Here is a 14,882-nt window from a genome sequence, read left to right as displayed (position 1 = left end):
CGCCTGTTGTCAGCGTGTGTGATGCTTTTGCTCAGTGCACCAATCCTCCACATTCCTCATAATCTTAGCACGCAAAATGATAAACCCTCGCCTTATGCTACCCAAAATAACCCATTACAGAACTGAAAAGGGCCCCAATCTTAGAAGGGGTCGAAAGACATTTCATATTAGATTTCCAGAAAAATGCGACCCGTTCTGTTGGAATTACTTAAGACAAAAGACCATAGACTTTGGTGTCATTTCGGTATTATCAAGGCTGATCCGATGCGCGATTAGTCGATAGCGCTATGCACATCTGATATATCTTTCACTATAACCATTCTGACGAAAGATGACTTCAAGATGGGCTAACTCAGCTGAGAAACTCTCTGGGTCAGAGATGACCTGGGCCTATGAACCATGTACGAAGCACTGTTCACATTGAGCCAGATGGTGACAACTATTAGCCCAGTGGCTCCCTACCTTTCTGAGTCATTACCCTCAAGTGAAATGAGATGTTAGCTGGTACTCATCAACTCCCCTCCCCCCAACCCCTTCGCTCACTCCACCATTGTCAACAATGGCACCTAATTGTACTTTAGAACGAAAAATATTTATCTTTGGAGACTTCCATTTTTAACGTGATGAAAGATAAATTACCTTTCGTTTGTGTGGGTGTTTATATTAAACTATGAACTGATGCTTCTCTGAGACAAATGATACTGCTTATTTGTAAAAATATTTTTCTATGGAATGACGAAGCAACTCTCAATGCATCGCTAGTGCTGTCCACAACTACTTCTCAGAAAAGAAAGGTAGACACTTGTTACTAAATATGCTTCCCTTTACATCACTCTTATATGCAGTATGTTTTTACAGTTAACACAATTTATTTCACTGGTCGTGTTTCGCTGACATCAGGTCATTGTAGGAACCGCGTCTAGCAAGGATTCGAGCACCAGAACTTCAAACAATGTCTCCCGGAAACCCCCCCCCCCTGCCCCCACACACCAAGCGACCATCTACTCGGTAGCCAATCGCATGTAAGATAAGTTCCCACCATTGAAGCATCTGTTTCATAATGACTCGACTGTGTGTTGTCGTATTCCGTCCAGTCGAAGCCGCTGCTGCCACACTCCACACGTTCTCCTCCATCAACACTGTCATGCGTAGCCAGTGGCCTACATTAGTGTGTACCTAGTGCAGCGCTAGTGTAGTTATTGCAGTCGCTTTTTCGTGTTAGCGATTGCCAACTGTACTCACACACGTCTGCATTTTCCAATACATCTCTGTTTTTATGGGATCGAGAGTCAACTGTAGTTCGCTTGTACATGCAACCCGACATACATGCGTGTATTGCTGAGTACTTGGAATCCGACGTTCCTCAAGTGTCCTTACTCGGAAGCAAACTGCATGCAGTAGGAAAGCTGCGATTTAGTGACATGGTGCTCATTTTTTATGAACACATTTGACGACTGACTGCACTGACAAGACACTTGTTGCTTGATATAATTAATATGTATCAACAAATTAATATTTTTCGGAAGATCTGATAATTTCACAGACATGCATCATGCCAGCGTCCGTAATTACTCATGCATAATGATGTTATTTCAGGTATGTCTGTACATACGACTAGATCTCATGTGTACAACTGATGAGAAGCTTGAACTGAGTTGAGAAGTTTTTTATAATTCTATTTGATGTAAACATCTATCACAGAAATGTACTCATAATTTTCTGCTCCAAGAATGGAAAAGTGTGATAGTAGAGGAGTGTATGACTGTCGAAAGGTGTAATATTGTTAAAGAAATAATAGAAATGGTACAGAATGGCAAGACGACTCATAACATGATAGGGTCCACCAACGCGCTGTGTATGTCAGAAGTTGCAGTAGGGGTTCATGCATTTATTATTATTAATTTTGTTGTTGTTATTACTGGTATTGTGTTTGTATGATATCATACTTGGGTTCTTTGTAGCTATTACAACGCTACTGGAAGTTTTCAAAGCAACAGCAGCAGCAATTAGGAGGCATATTGTAAAAAAATACATCCCATAATCAATCAAATACTTGCTCTCTTAACTTTCAGTGTTGGGTGCTGAGAATGCGCCTAGCACTCATGAAGTGCGATTATTGTCAGCAGTTACCTAATAAAAAATTATTGCTTAAATATATGTTCGTATTCCTGGTAGAAAGAACTGATGCTGACAGTAGCAACAACAGGCAGGTGGTATATTGTAAACAGTAGTATCCTATTAAACAAACGTTTTCTTTCCCACTCGCACACTTGCCATATTAACTTTATATGCTCAGCGGTGAACATGTCACTTATCAGTCAGGCAGTCTGAAATATAGCCAACATATAGCGTATATCATCATAGCAGATACAGCTGTGACAGCAGTATGCCTCCTACTACACTTTCCTAAATGTTTCAACTGTAACTGGACAATATGGCTAACTACTATTTAGTACTAACGGTAACGATAGCCTTGATGAACCAGCAGTAGAGGTTATGAATAGTGCATATATATTTATAGGAGTCGATACGCATTCCACCCTCCCAGTAGAGAAAATTCATAGGGTAGGGGTGTCCAGACATATACCACAATTACCTGCTGCCAGGCCGTGTTAGTAATAATGCCAAAGGTGATCAATGGTGAAAGGAAAACAAATATTCACAACTAATAACTACACTTCTTTAGACGTGCGGTGAAGTCATTCCACCAACAGCAACTTGAAGTGGAAATAACTGTGATACTGAAGACAGAGATTTACCCAATGGTAATATTTGCAGATCCTCAGTACACTGATATCAGAGTAATATTATCCATGGATGAATGCTGTTGTCAATGCGATGTGTCAGTGCAGATGTCAGCCATGTTCTACGAAACATTCATTCTCTGTCATAAAATCTCTGTATGGGACTTGCCTGGAACACAGAGCGTATTCATCTACAGGAGTAGACCATTACGAGTTCAATGTATGTAAATTATGTAATATGATATGAGTCAGAATGTCATCTAAGGTGTCACTCAAACACACAGTGATTCTATGAGACGTTTTGGAGTAATCTGCAGGAATCAGCTTGCCAAAGTTTCCACCAATCGGAAGAAACCATAGTTCTACCCAACGCCTCCTGTCCATCGATGGAGATGGAGATGGAGATGTATGACTGGAATTTACTAGATATGGGCACATTCAAACTAGAGGTTGTGAATAGTACATATATATTTATAGGAGTCGATATACATTCCACCCTCCCATTAGAGAAAATTTATAGGGTAAGGATGTCCAGACATATATCACAATTACCTGCTGCAAGGTAGTATTAGTAACAATGCCGAAGGTGATCAATAGGAAAAGCAAATGGGGAAAGAGTTCAGGGGAAATGGGGAAAGAGTTCATACAAGTTTAAAATCCATACATGTGTTACTGGTTTCCCTGGAAAATCCCTGACATTCTAGTATAAAGAAACAGTTACCACCATGACTGAGTGGAGGAAACAGCTTCATAATAAGTGTCTTGTACTAATCGATTGGTCCTGTAATAATGATGCTGGAAAGAAGAAGAAGAAAAGTAACAAGAACAAGAATGCATGGTTACTCCCTTTCGCTATCTGGCCTTCAAATTGTGAGATGCCTAATCTTGTTCTGACTCTGTTAACACGTCTTGAGGGAGTCTGTTTCCATCACGCATATACTTCTTTTTTGGCAAAAGCCCTGTTTCAGCCAAAATATCAGCTATTGCAGCGCATTTTGCACGACATTGACATAGTGGCATACCAGACGTTCAACGAAAGCAACGATATTATTCAGCCAGAAAACGTAAAACCTAACTGCGTGTTCATATTTCACAACACTGTATTGGAAAATTAAGGTGAGATCCGGGGATATTTCAACTTTGATCGCCACCTGCAAGTCACTATATTTTTTATTTGATCTAGAAATACTCGACGATCCCAAAGTTTTTAGTGTGGAACAATGCAAACATTACTGTCGCTTTCAAATAGGATACCCTCTGTTTGGATCATGTTCACCAAGCAAATTAGGATTTGAATGAGGTTCGATATGTACGAAATTTTGATGAGATTATGGGTAAAACGCAAAGTATCAAAACATGCTTTACACTGTGGACAAATGTACTATGTTGCACACTGGTTCAGATGGTGCAAGGCACATGCATGTATCCATTGACAGAAAAATTTAGGCAATCAACGGAAAAATAAAGAAATTAGAAAGTCTTATGGAGGCCGAAGCTACACTCCTGGAAATTGAAATAAGAACACCGTGAATTAATTGTCCCAGGAAGGGGAAACTTTATTGACACATTCCTGGGGTCAGATACATCACATGATCACACTGACAGAACCACAGGCACATAGACACAGGCAACAGAGCATGCACAATGTCGGCACTAGTACAGTGTATATCCACCTTTCGCAGCAATGCAGGCTGCTATTCTCCCATGGAGACGATCGTAGAGATGCTGGATGTAGTTCTGTGGAACGGCTTGCCATGCCATTTCCACCTGGCGCCTCAGTTGGACCAGCGTTCGTGCTGGACGTGCAGACCGCGTGAGACGACGCTTCATCCAGTCCCAAACATGCTCAATGGGGGACAGATCCGGAGATCTTGCTGGCCAGGGTAGTTGACTTACACCTTCTAGAGCTCGTTGGGTGGCACGGGATACATGCGGACGTGCATTGTCCTGTTGGAACAGCAACTTCCCTTGCCGGTCTAGGAATGGTAGAACGATGGGTTCGATGACGGTTTGGATGTACCGTGCACTATTCAGTGTCCCCTCGACGATCACCAGTGGTGTACGGCCAGTGTAGGAGATCGCTCCCCATACCATGATGCCGGGTGTTGGCCCTGTGTGCCTCGGTCGTATGCAGTCCTGATTGTGGCGCTCACCTGCACGGAGCCAAACACGCATACGACCATCATTGGCACCAAGGCAGAAGCGACTCTCATCGATGAAGACGACACGTCTCCATTCGTCCCTCCATTCACGCCTGTCGCGACACCACTGGAGGCGGGCTGCACGATGTTGGGGCCTGAGCGGAAGACGGCCTAACGGTGTGCGGGACCATAGCCCAGCTTCATGGAGACGGTTGCGAATGGTCCTCGCCGATACCCCAGGAGCAACAGTGTCCCTAATTTGCTGGGAAGTGGCGGTGCGGTCCCCTACGGCACTGCGTAGGATCCTACGGTCTTGGCGTGCATCCGTGCGTCGCTGCGGTCCGGTCCCAGGTCGACGGGCACGTGCACCTTCCGCCAACCACTGGCGACAACATTGATGTACTGTGGAGACCTCACGCCCCACGTGTTGAGCAATTCGGCGGTACGTCCACCCGGCCTCCCGCATGCCCACTATACGCCCTCGCTCAAAGTCCGTCAACTGCACATACGGTTCACGTCCACGCTGTCGCGGCATGCTACCAGTGTTAAAGACTGCGATGGAGCTCCGTATGCCACGGCAAACTGGCTGTCACTGACGGCGGCGGTGCACAAATGCTGCGCAGCTAGCGCCATTCGACGGCCAACACCGCGGTTCCTGGTGTGTCCGCTGTGCCGTGCGTGTGATCATTGCTTGTACAGCCCTCTCGCAGTGTCCGGAGCAAGTATGGTGGGTCTGACACACCGGTGTCAATGTGTTCTTTTTTCCATTTCCAGGAGTGTAGATATGGAGAGATGTTGAATACTAGTACAAAGCAATGTGAGCCATACGTCAATGAGAAAACTGAGGAGGTCAAGAAAAAGAGATATGCATGGATATGTAAAGGGGACTACTGTGGAACCTGATCCCAACAACCCAAGTAGTCTCAGAGTAAATATAAGTTGTACGCTATCACTAAAACGGCCTACAATACACAATCATGTATTGGACGAAGTGTAAAGATATAGAGCATAGAAGGTTAGGCGATGGAAATTCCGACTGTTAAATGCAGATCAGTTGCAACAAGATCAGTCTCTCTCTTAAATGTTTAATGCAGTAACTGACAGTCTTAAAGGGCTGTCACACCGAGTGGATGGAGGCGGAAAAGAAGAAGAAAAAGGAGAAGTGAAGACAGTATGTTCTATTAACGACTTCATTACACTTTTCAGCAACGCTGTGTTAGACAGAACATATGGGGTCAGCTGCACAAAACCCTGTGTTTTAGGTAATAACTCAATACATTTAACTGAGCATGTGGTAAGAGTTGGGATAAAGAATTTGAAAGGTTGTCCTAATATTCTTAAAAACTTCTAATGTAAAAAAGTGTACCCGGAAAGTAATAAAATCGTATGGTGAAATATTACACATAACTAACTCAGATAGGGAGGGCAACACCTCAGAAGGACGAATGAAAGCCTCGAAGACAGATACATGAATATAATTAAGTCACCCTTAGTAGCTTCTCAAAGCACAGGAAATGGGTTGAAGTTCTGCATAAAACACTAAACAGCGTATCTGCCGTGTATAAGACGACGACCCACATAAATCTTAGACCAAATATGACAACATAAAGCACCATCTGCCAAAGGGAACACGGTTCACACGAGCGAAATCTTATCCATCTTATCAGACCTTTCAAAATGGCACATCGTTGGGTAATCGCAGAGTTGGTTGGTCATTAGTTCCACAGGCTAAGACGCAAAATATCCTGCGCAGACATGTGATAATGTGGTAAATGCGTGAATTACGACTGGCTCATCTCGTAGATACGCGAGATTACTCACGATCAACTAAGGTTATAATTTTGTTCTAATGGTCGTAGATGCACATTCCGTATTCGCTTGAGCTCTACCCTCGGAGCAAGGATAATCCATTGCTTGACATTATCCCATTTAAAAGCTACTATTGTTGAACGGTTCAATTGGTCCATCAAACCCAGATGTTAAAGCAACTTAATTTCTGAGGATCGTACAGATGGGAAATCAGAAAATCATTCTGCCTCACATCACTAACTAGTAAACTGCACAACCTTTAATACAACTAAGAAGCAACATATTGATGCTTGTGATAATGGTCTTCTAAATAAAGTCTAAAATCGTATTATCATGGTGGATCCACGGAATCAGACGTTCAGTGTAGCTGATTTGGGACGTCTGTGGAAGTACAACACTGTTTTGAGAAGTCGTACCCACCAATGTGGTGAACATAAACGTATACAGTTTCCAAAGTATATATAATAGCTTCCAAAGTGCAGCACACCCACCCAAAATCTTACATCTTAAAGAACAGTGATGGAGAAGGTATTGCATGGAGCTTTTACACTGAGGAGCCGACATGTTCCTTGTAGAATGGGTCATAAGCTGCCGAGGAAGCAAGGCGTATGTGAAGTAGCTCGGCCTCAGTTGGGTGGATGCTCGCAGTTTGCTATATAACAGGACAAGCAAAGCGCAAATCACCCAGCATTGTGGAAAGAGTGCAAAAAAACTCATACGGGATGTGTGTGGCATTTTCAAGTACCTACCAGTCGAACTTCATATCCCTGGTCAAAATTTCTGTTCACCTGGAACGAAGTTGAAAAAAACCCTAGCTCTTGCAAGTAATGATTTAATATGTTTATGCTACGAATAAAAATCATCTTATTGTGGACAGAATATTAGATGATAAAGCTACACAGATACGTCGAAAAGAGAACATTGCTACGGAAGAACATATTTCTGCATTCGTCGTCTATAAGATAAAGCATACCAATCCTAAATTTGGTGCTGGAATAACTTTCAAGCAAATTATGAATGTTGTTCGATGCACGCTAAAAAATTGGATAAGTACATAGTATGTTTAAAACATAGCATCCATTTAACAGTGGCAGTGGCAAAAGATGCATTGCGGGAGAAACGATCAAGAAACAGGCCTGTTAAAGCGCAAATAGTTCTACCATCATCGAAGACTGCTGCAATAGTGCTATTTCTAATCCCTGCGTTTTCCATGCTGTCAGCCATTAGTTCTTTAGCAGGAGGAACTAACTCAAGCAGTAAAGAATGCACTAAATGCAGAGAAGTGACTACCAGAAGATAAAAGACATAATTTGACAACTGACATCATTAGTGTCAGTGAAGGACTATTCTTAAATCATAGAGGAAAGGGCCTGAGGTATTCACAAAAAAATGTTCGTAGCACCATCGCTGAGAAGACCGCTGACTAACATAGATATAGTCAAAGTCGTCCGATATCGCAAAATTTCAAGGTTTCACGGTGATTATGCAAGATTTATTGCCAAAGACAATGCTCTAGTCCAAAGTATGCGGGACTGAGCGTTTAGATGTTGTCGGAGGATATGAAACTCACTAGGTCACGGATGTTAATAAAACTTTTTATAGTTTTGAGACCACCTGCGCAGCTATGTCGCTACGTCATCGACAAGAACCAGTAGTTCTGCAACTTTCGGCGATAATAAGACTTCAGTTTATATCCCTGCGGTGCTTAAAGTCTGAGGTTTCTCCTCAAGACATTTAAAAAATAAGCCGTGGGCATTCCATTGCATTAGTGGAGGTCTAGATGCGACATCGTACACTTTAACTGTAAGAGAACTTCGTCTGCCTAATAAGCGAACTACTTACCCGCAATACTTGTAGCAACGGGAAGTGTAGTGTAGCAGTGATCGGTCTGGAAAATACAGTAGTGTAGTTAATGTCACCGAAACAAACGATAAGCAGCATCTAGAAAGCTCCCATGACACTGATACTTAAATGCATATCTAAAACGATTTGTATAATGATTTCAGTTACATGGAAACGTTAATGCGTTTAAAATAGACATAAAAGGAACAGCAGATTTAGTGTACTTCAGTCACGGAGGTCCGATGGAATCGCTACTTAGTTTCTTAGAGTCCACTACTTGGGCATAGTACACTAAACTCCAGCTAATACTATCCTCAGTAGTCCGGCTTCTCAGTAACACGTCCTACATCCAGCCTCTAGTCTCCCACGCAGAAATGACAGGTACAATAGAGACTTACCGTGTGCGACAACGTTATTACTGAATTACGATGTAAAACAGTGCCATACATGTGTAAAATTGTGTCTTTATTTACTGCTCAGTATCATAGTTTCTAGAGGGAAACACGTTATGGCAGATACCAAGCGGTAACTATAAATTAGAGAGAAGTTGAAATCAGGTTTTCCACAGAAATCCATTGTTGCTGAGTACAGTGCTGGACGAGCAACTACTTAAGACAAACTTTAACTCACAAACAGGTATGCAAAAGCGTGCAGGAAAATTACGATTAAAATGACGAAGGATATGATATAGGAGGAGAGAAGACGAAGATTTCTCGCACTACTTGTGCTGAAACTTCTGACGTATTCTTGTATCACATTATGTATTAATCATAAATATGCTGTGCCAAGTATTGCATGTAAAGGCATTGTTAGATAAAGCATAATGCCGTTGCGTGCCATTATTGTGACAACTAAAAATTTGGAACGTGTCTCACAATGAGTGATACTACTGTATATGTACACACTCAAGGACTAAGCTTTTTTATGAAACTGAACGTTTCTTTGGATTTTATCAAATACGGCCCTAGGTGTTTACGCTAAAGGTAAGACACATTCAATAATCCAGAACCTACACTAATCTGGTACCCATATATACAAGGAATGACCAGATTAGTAGGTGTCTAGAGCACTGATAATATTTACAAGTCGAATCAGCAAGTGGGTATACGATTCGTGTTGAGTGTAACGTAGTGACGAACTGATGCCTTAACGACAGATTAGTCCATACTATATGTGCATTTCTTACTATCTGATAAGATTTCAAGAGGTTTCCAGCAATCCAGTGGACCTCCCAGTTACTGTTCAGACATTAGAGGGTACCGAGCTGAATATCATACATCTGAACACAAATCTAGTCGATTTTCGCGATGATGAATTAATAGAATGTCCTTATCTGAAGCAGCGTTATGGGTATAAAGTATAAATGCGAATGCACAAGCATCAGTATACCACTCTTCAGCAGACGTAGAACGCGACAACCCGCAAGGGCTAAAAATTTGTTACATCCATAGGGGTGAAACTTCAAACGATGTAGCTCAATATAACAGCTCCAGTCCCATACTACGAGTGTCTCATCGGTCAGAAAAAAATTTTCTCACAAACTATTGGCCTCAGAAATGTTTAATAATATTGATGAGATACGAATTATTATACTACATCAAGATTGTTTGACAATAATGAACGAGACCTTCCTGTATATGGAGGGGGTATTTACACCTAAGAACACATCATTAGCTATGTTATTGGACTTAAAATGGAATGCCTTCGCCTCTCTGTTTCCAGAAGCAAAATACGAACTTAGTGGTGTTGAAATCCAACACAGCAGAAATGTTGGACTCATATTGACTTTCAAGACATAAATCTCTGCATGAGCACCGCACTGAATGCACTACATTAAGCTAGATCGTGCACAGATGGATTGGAAGAGAACTCCAGTAGTGTGTGCATTACGACCAAAATTTCAATGGGCTTCTTCGTGTGCGATAATCCGGTTGTTATGAAGGCCAAAAGAGGCTGGTTGTTCGATGTGCTATTGATAATAATTCATACATTTTATACATTCTACGAGATGGGGAAGAAGAGAAAGTATGCTGGATAAAGTTCAGTGGAACCTGCCCCTGTTATCTCTACCATACAAAGAGAATCTGAATCTTTTATATGTACATACTTAATTCAGGAGTCCAGCAGCCATTAACGTTCTCTACATGGCAACTGTGTGAATATGCAGTCCTGTACAGCTATAAACGTCACCGCCCACAACCAGATGAGCTTATATAGTGTCCTGAGCAGCTCCTACTCATTTTTGGTCAGCTTCATTCATGAAACAATCAGCAGAAGCGGGTGGTGATTTTTTTTGTAAGTTCGCCATTTGTCATACTTTGACAACCTGATTCTCAACATAAGTTCGCTGCTGGTCAAAGATCAGATCATGGCTTCCCTCAACTGATTTATGGGAAGATGTATGTGACTGAGTTTCCCAAAGATGAGTTTGTAACCACAATGTAAGTATCAGAAACAACTATTAATGGCAAACGCATATCTCTATTTTCTCTGTCGCTCTCTTCTGTCTCTCTCTCTTCCTTTCTATCTTTCTCTCTCTCTCTCCCTCTCTCTATCTCGCTGTGTGTGTGTGTGTGTGTGTGTGTGTGTGTGTGTTTGTGTGTGTGTGTGTGTGTCAGGCACAATATATCTTTTGTTTCTAGGAGTATTTATGCCTTATGGATGTGAGCTTACTGCAACATGAGCAGCAACATCACGACCACAACTTTCGTTGATGTGGCCATTGATAGCTACATCACCTCACCCATGTAAGTTGTGGTTCCTTCCTAACAAGGAGAGGTCCCCAGTGGTAGGAGCGACCTTTTGAAACCTAATGTACGGTGATGCCGGTTAAGATATCAGGTAACACACGTACTGCAGTCATTCACGATGGTGGGCCCTCGTTTACCAACAATTGATGAAAAAATTTTAGCTTTTAGCGTGATGATCAATAACGTTAAAAAAAGTCATATTTAAAAGGTTCGTTGCGTGATGTAATGGGTAGGAAAATAGGTTCTCATCCAAGAAGTTGTAGGATCGAATCTTGTGAAATATGCTATATTTTCTTAATTTTAAATCTTTATCGAAATGACTGTCATCATTATTATTATCACTTAATTGGTTTAAAGGTACATTTTTGTTTTCACTCTTTTGTCACATGATTTTAATCACTGTACAAGCTTTTATCCATTCGTTTCATTTTTCCTTTGTATCAATCTTTTTCCAATCAGAATTCTTGTGATATGGATTGCATGATGAGCACAGACTCTTGCCTTTGTGTCTGGAGCACCTGCCAAGCGAAATGGTTCTGTCCTCAAGTTATAAAGTTGATGTCAACCCCAGAGAATAAACAGGTACATATTCTACAATGCAGACACAGCCAGTGGTGTCTCAGGTTGTATATGTGATTTCTTGAAATCATACTGGGGACTGTCCTACGACTAGTGTTCCTGTTGGAAGGGGAAGACTAATGTTAATAACAAACAGCAGGCTCTCACGACATGCAATTTTGAAAAAGGACTTTTATATATCAATGAATTATTCAGTTTCCGGCAAAACCATGGAGAATGTTACAAAATATCGCGACATTTAACTACTTTACCATTAGGATGGGTGTTTTGCGCAAGATATTGTGTTGCCAGGTCAACTTTTAACCAGCTGATAATCTTCAATGTAGGACTACTCACTATGGAAATGGCTAGGGTACAGGTGGAGTATACAAATTCTGTCTACATCGGTATGGGTTTTCTGGACCACTCCAAATGCCACGTGTACCGATTTCACTATAAGTTTGCAAAATCCAAATTTATCTGATCTCCAATTTCGTTATATGGATAGAGACACTGTCATCTATTGGGTGAAAGGCTCTGAACCATTGGAAGTAATTAAGTGCAAACCCAAGGAATCTGACATGTTTTCATAATCCTTACATCATAGCACCTCAGAATAAAAAACGTTATTGTGATGGTGAAAGGAAAGGTGAATGGTTCATACATTGCGTATTTTGTGGGGCTGAGATCGAAGATGCACGCATACCAGTTGGATGCTAATGCGACCCAAGACAAGCTAACAGTGTGCATTATGTGGCCTCACAGGCTCTCACGATGTAAGACTGTAAGGAGTGTCTGCTAGGTGATGATGGATCTACTTATACGGTGCAGTAAGTAATCTTTTGGTCACGGAGCTATGAGGTGCATACTGTAACTCAACTGATTGTGTGTCACACTATGACAAAAAATTGTTACTCTGTGTATATGGGCCCAGGACCCTCCCATTCTGACACTGTTCACTTGATTGATTGTGTGTGTGTGTGTGTGTGTGTGTGTGTGTGTGTGTGTGTGAGTGGGTGGGTATGTGTGTGTGTTTCCTAAATATATTTCTGTATGTACCAAATCCAAAATTTTTACTTTGTACACTCTGTGTGCCGCTGCCGGCAGTTCCTACACACTGTATACATCGTAAATAGAAATCATTCTCCACATCTCTTAGTATTATGTATTTCTGCTCGTCATGTATAGTATGAGCATGGTTTTGTAAATACTGTACAGTTGATCAGTTGTTGTTGTGTATATAACATCATTTATGCAGTCTCGTTTCTTATAAGTACGTTGTTACTGTTAATATAGGTTGATATATCTTCCTTTATCCTTGTAATTATAATTTGATCCTTTCACCATTAAAGTTATATATATATATATATATATATATATATATATATCAATGGAGGTTGAATTTACTACTTATATATGCCCGTTGGTACAAATACATAAACGGGCATTCCTTTAGTAAATTCAACCTCCATTGATTTTATAGTATAGACTCACCATCTACTCATTTCGGTGCTGGAGGAATACAGGCATTGATGCATTGCTCCACTTGCTCTATGTTTATGCAGCTGCAGTTGCATGCAGCCACACGTATCCTTCCTTTTTTGTCACTGGTATTATGCGACTGTTGTAACAACGCACTGCTTGTTCGATAATGCCTTCATCTGACATGGACCTTTTTTTCTCTTGTCGCTCTCTTTCTCTCTACTAAAGGTATGACCCCAGGTAGCATAAAGAACGTTCTGTGTGGTTTTACCTGAAATTTATATGTGGAATTGCATACCACGCCCGTGCAAGCGGAAAACACATGCTTATTTTCTGCAACATTTCCTATTATTCATTTCAAACATCTGCTCTTCCGTATGCGTGATATCTGATAAATGGTTCGCACAGTATTGTTTTCCACCTCGTCAGCTTCATGCAGCGAGTCAATATGTACCTGTTAGTTAAATATCTTACTCACACCAGAATGCACCGACACCTTAAATGATTCTACCATATGACCTATTCCATTCACAGAACCATCAAATTCCTGAGTGCCCTCTTACTCATCGACAATTAATGTGACTGTTCACGTTCTCAAAGTGAGATTTGCCTGATATTTACAAAATGGCTCTGAGCACAATGGGACTTATCTTCTGAGGTCATCAGTCCCCTACTACTTAGAACTACTCAAACCTAACTAACCTAAGGACATCACACACATCCATGCCCCAGGCAGGATTCGAACCTGCGACCGTAGCGGTCTACATCTACATCTATACTCCGCGAGCCACCTTACGGTGTGTGGCGGAGGGTACTTATTGTACCACTATCTGATCCCCCCTTCCCTGTTCCATTCACGAATTGTGCGTGGGAAGAACGACTGCTTGTAAGTCTCCGTATTTGCTCTAATTTCTCGGATCTTTTCGTTGTGATCATTACGCGAGATATATGTGGGCGGTAGTAATATGTTGCCCATCTCTTCCCGGAATGTGCTCTCTCGTAATTTCGATAATAAACCTCTCCGTATTGCGTAACGCCTTTCTTGAAGTGTCCGCCACTGGAGCTTGTTCAGCATCTCCGTAACGCTCTCGCGCTGACTAAATGTCCCCATGACGAATCGCGCTGCTTTTCGCTGGATCATGTCTATCTCTTCTATTAATCCAACCTGGTAAGGGTCCCATACTGATGAGCAATACTCAAGAATCGGACGAACAAGCGTTTTGTAAGCTACTTCTTTCGTCGATGAGTCACATTTTCTTAGAATTCTTCTTATGAATCTCAACCTGGCGCCTGCTTTTCCCACTATTTGTTTTATGTGATCATTCCACTTCAGATCACTCCGGATAGTAACTCCTAAGTATTTTACGGTCGTTACCGCTTCCAATGATTTACCACCTATGGCATAATCGTACTGGAATGGATTTCTGCCCCTATTTATGCGCATTATATTACATTTATCTACGTTTAGGGAAAGCTGCCAGCTGTCGCACCATGCATTAATCCTCTGCAGGTCTTCCTGGAGTACGTACGAGTCTTCTGATGTTGCTACTTTCTTG

Source organism: Schistocerca cancellata, chromosome 8 (assembly GCF_023864275.1).
Source record: "Schistocerca cancellata isolate TAMUIC-IGC-003103 chromosome 8, iqSchCanc2.1, whole genome shotgun sequence".
Lineage (NCBI taxonomy): Eukaryota > Metazoa > Arthropoda > Insecta > Orthoptera > Acrididae > Schistocerca > Schistocerca cancellata.
This window is presented reverse-complemented; position numbering follows the sequence as displayed.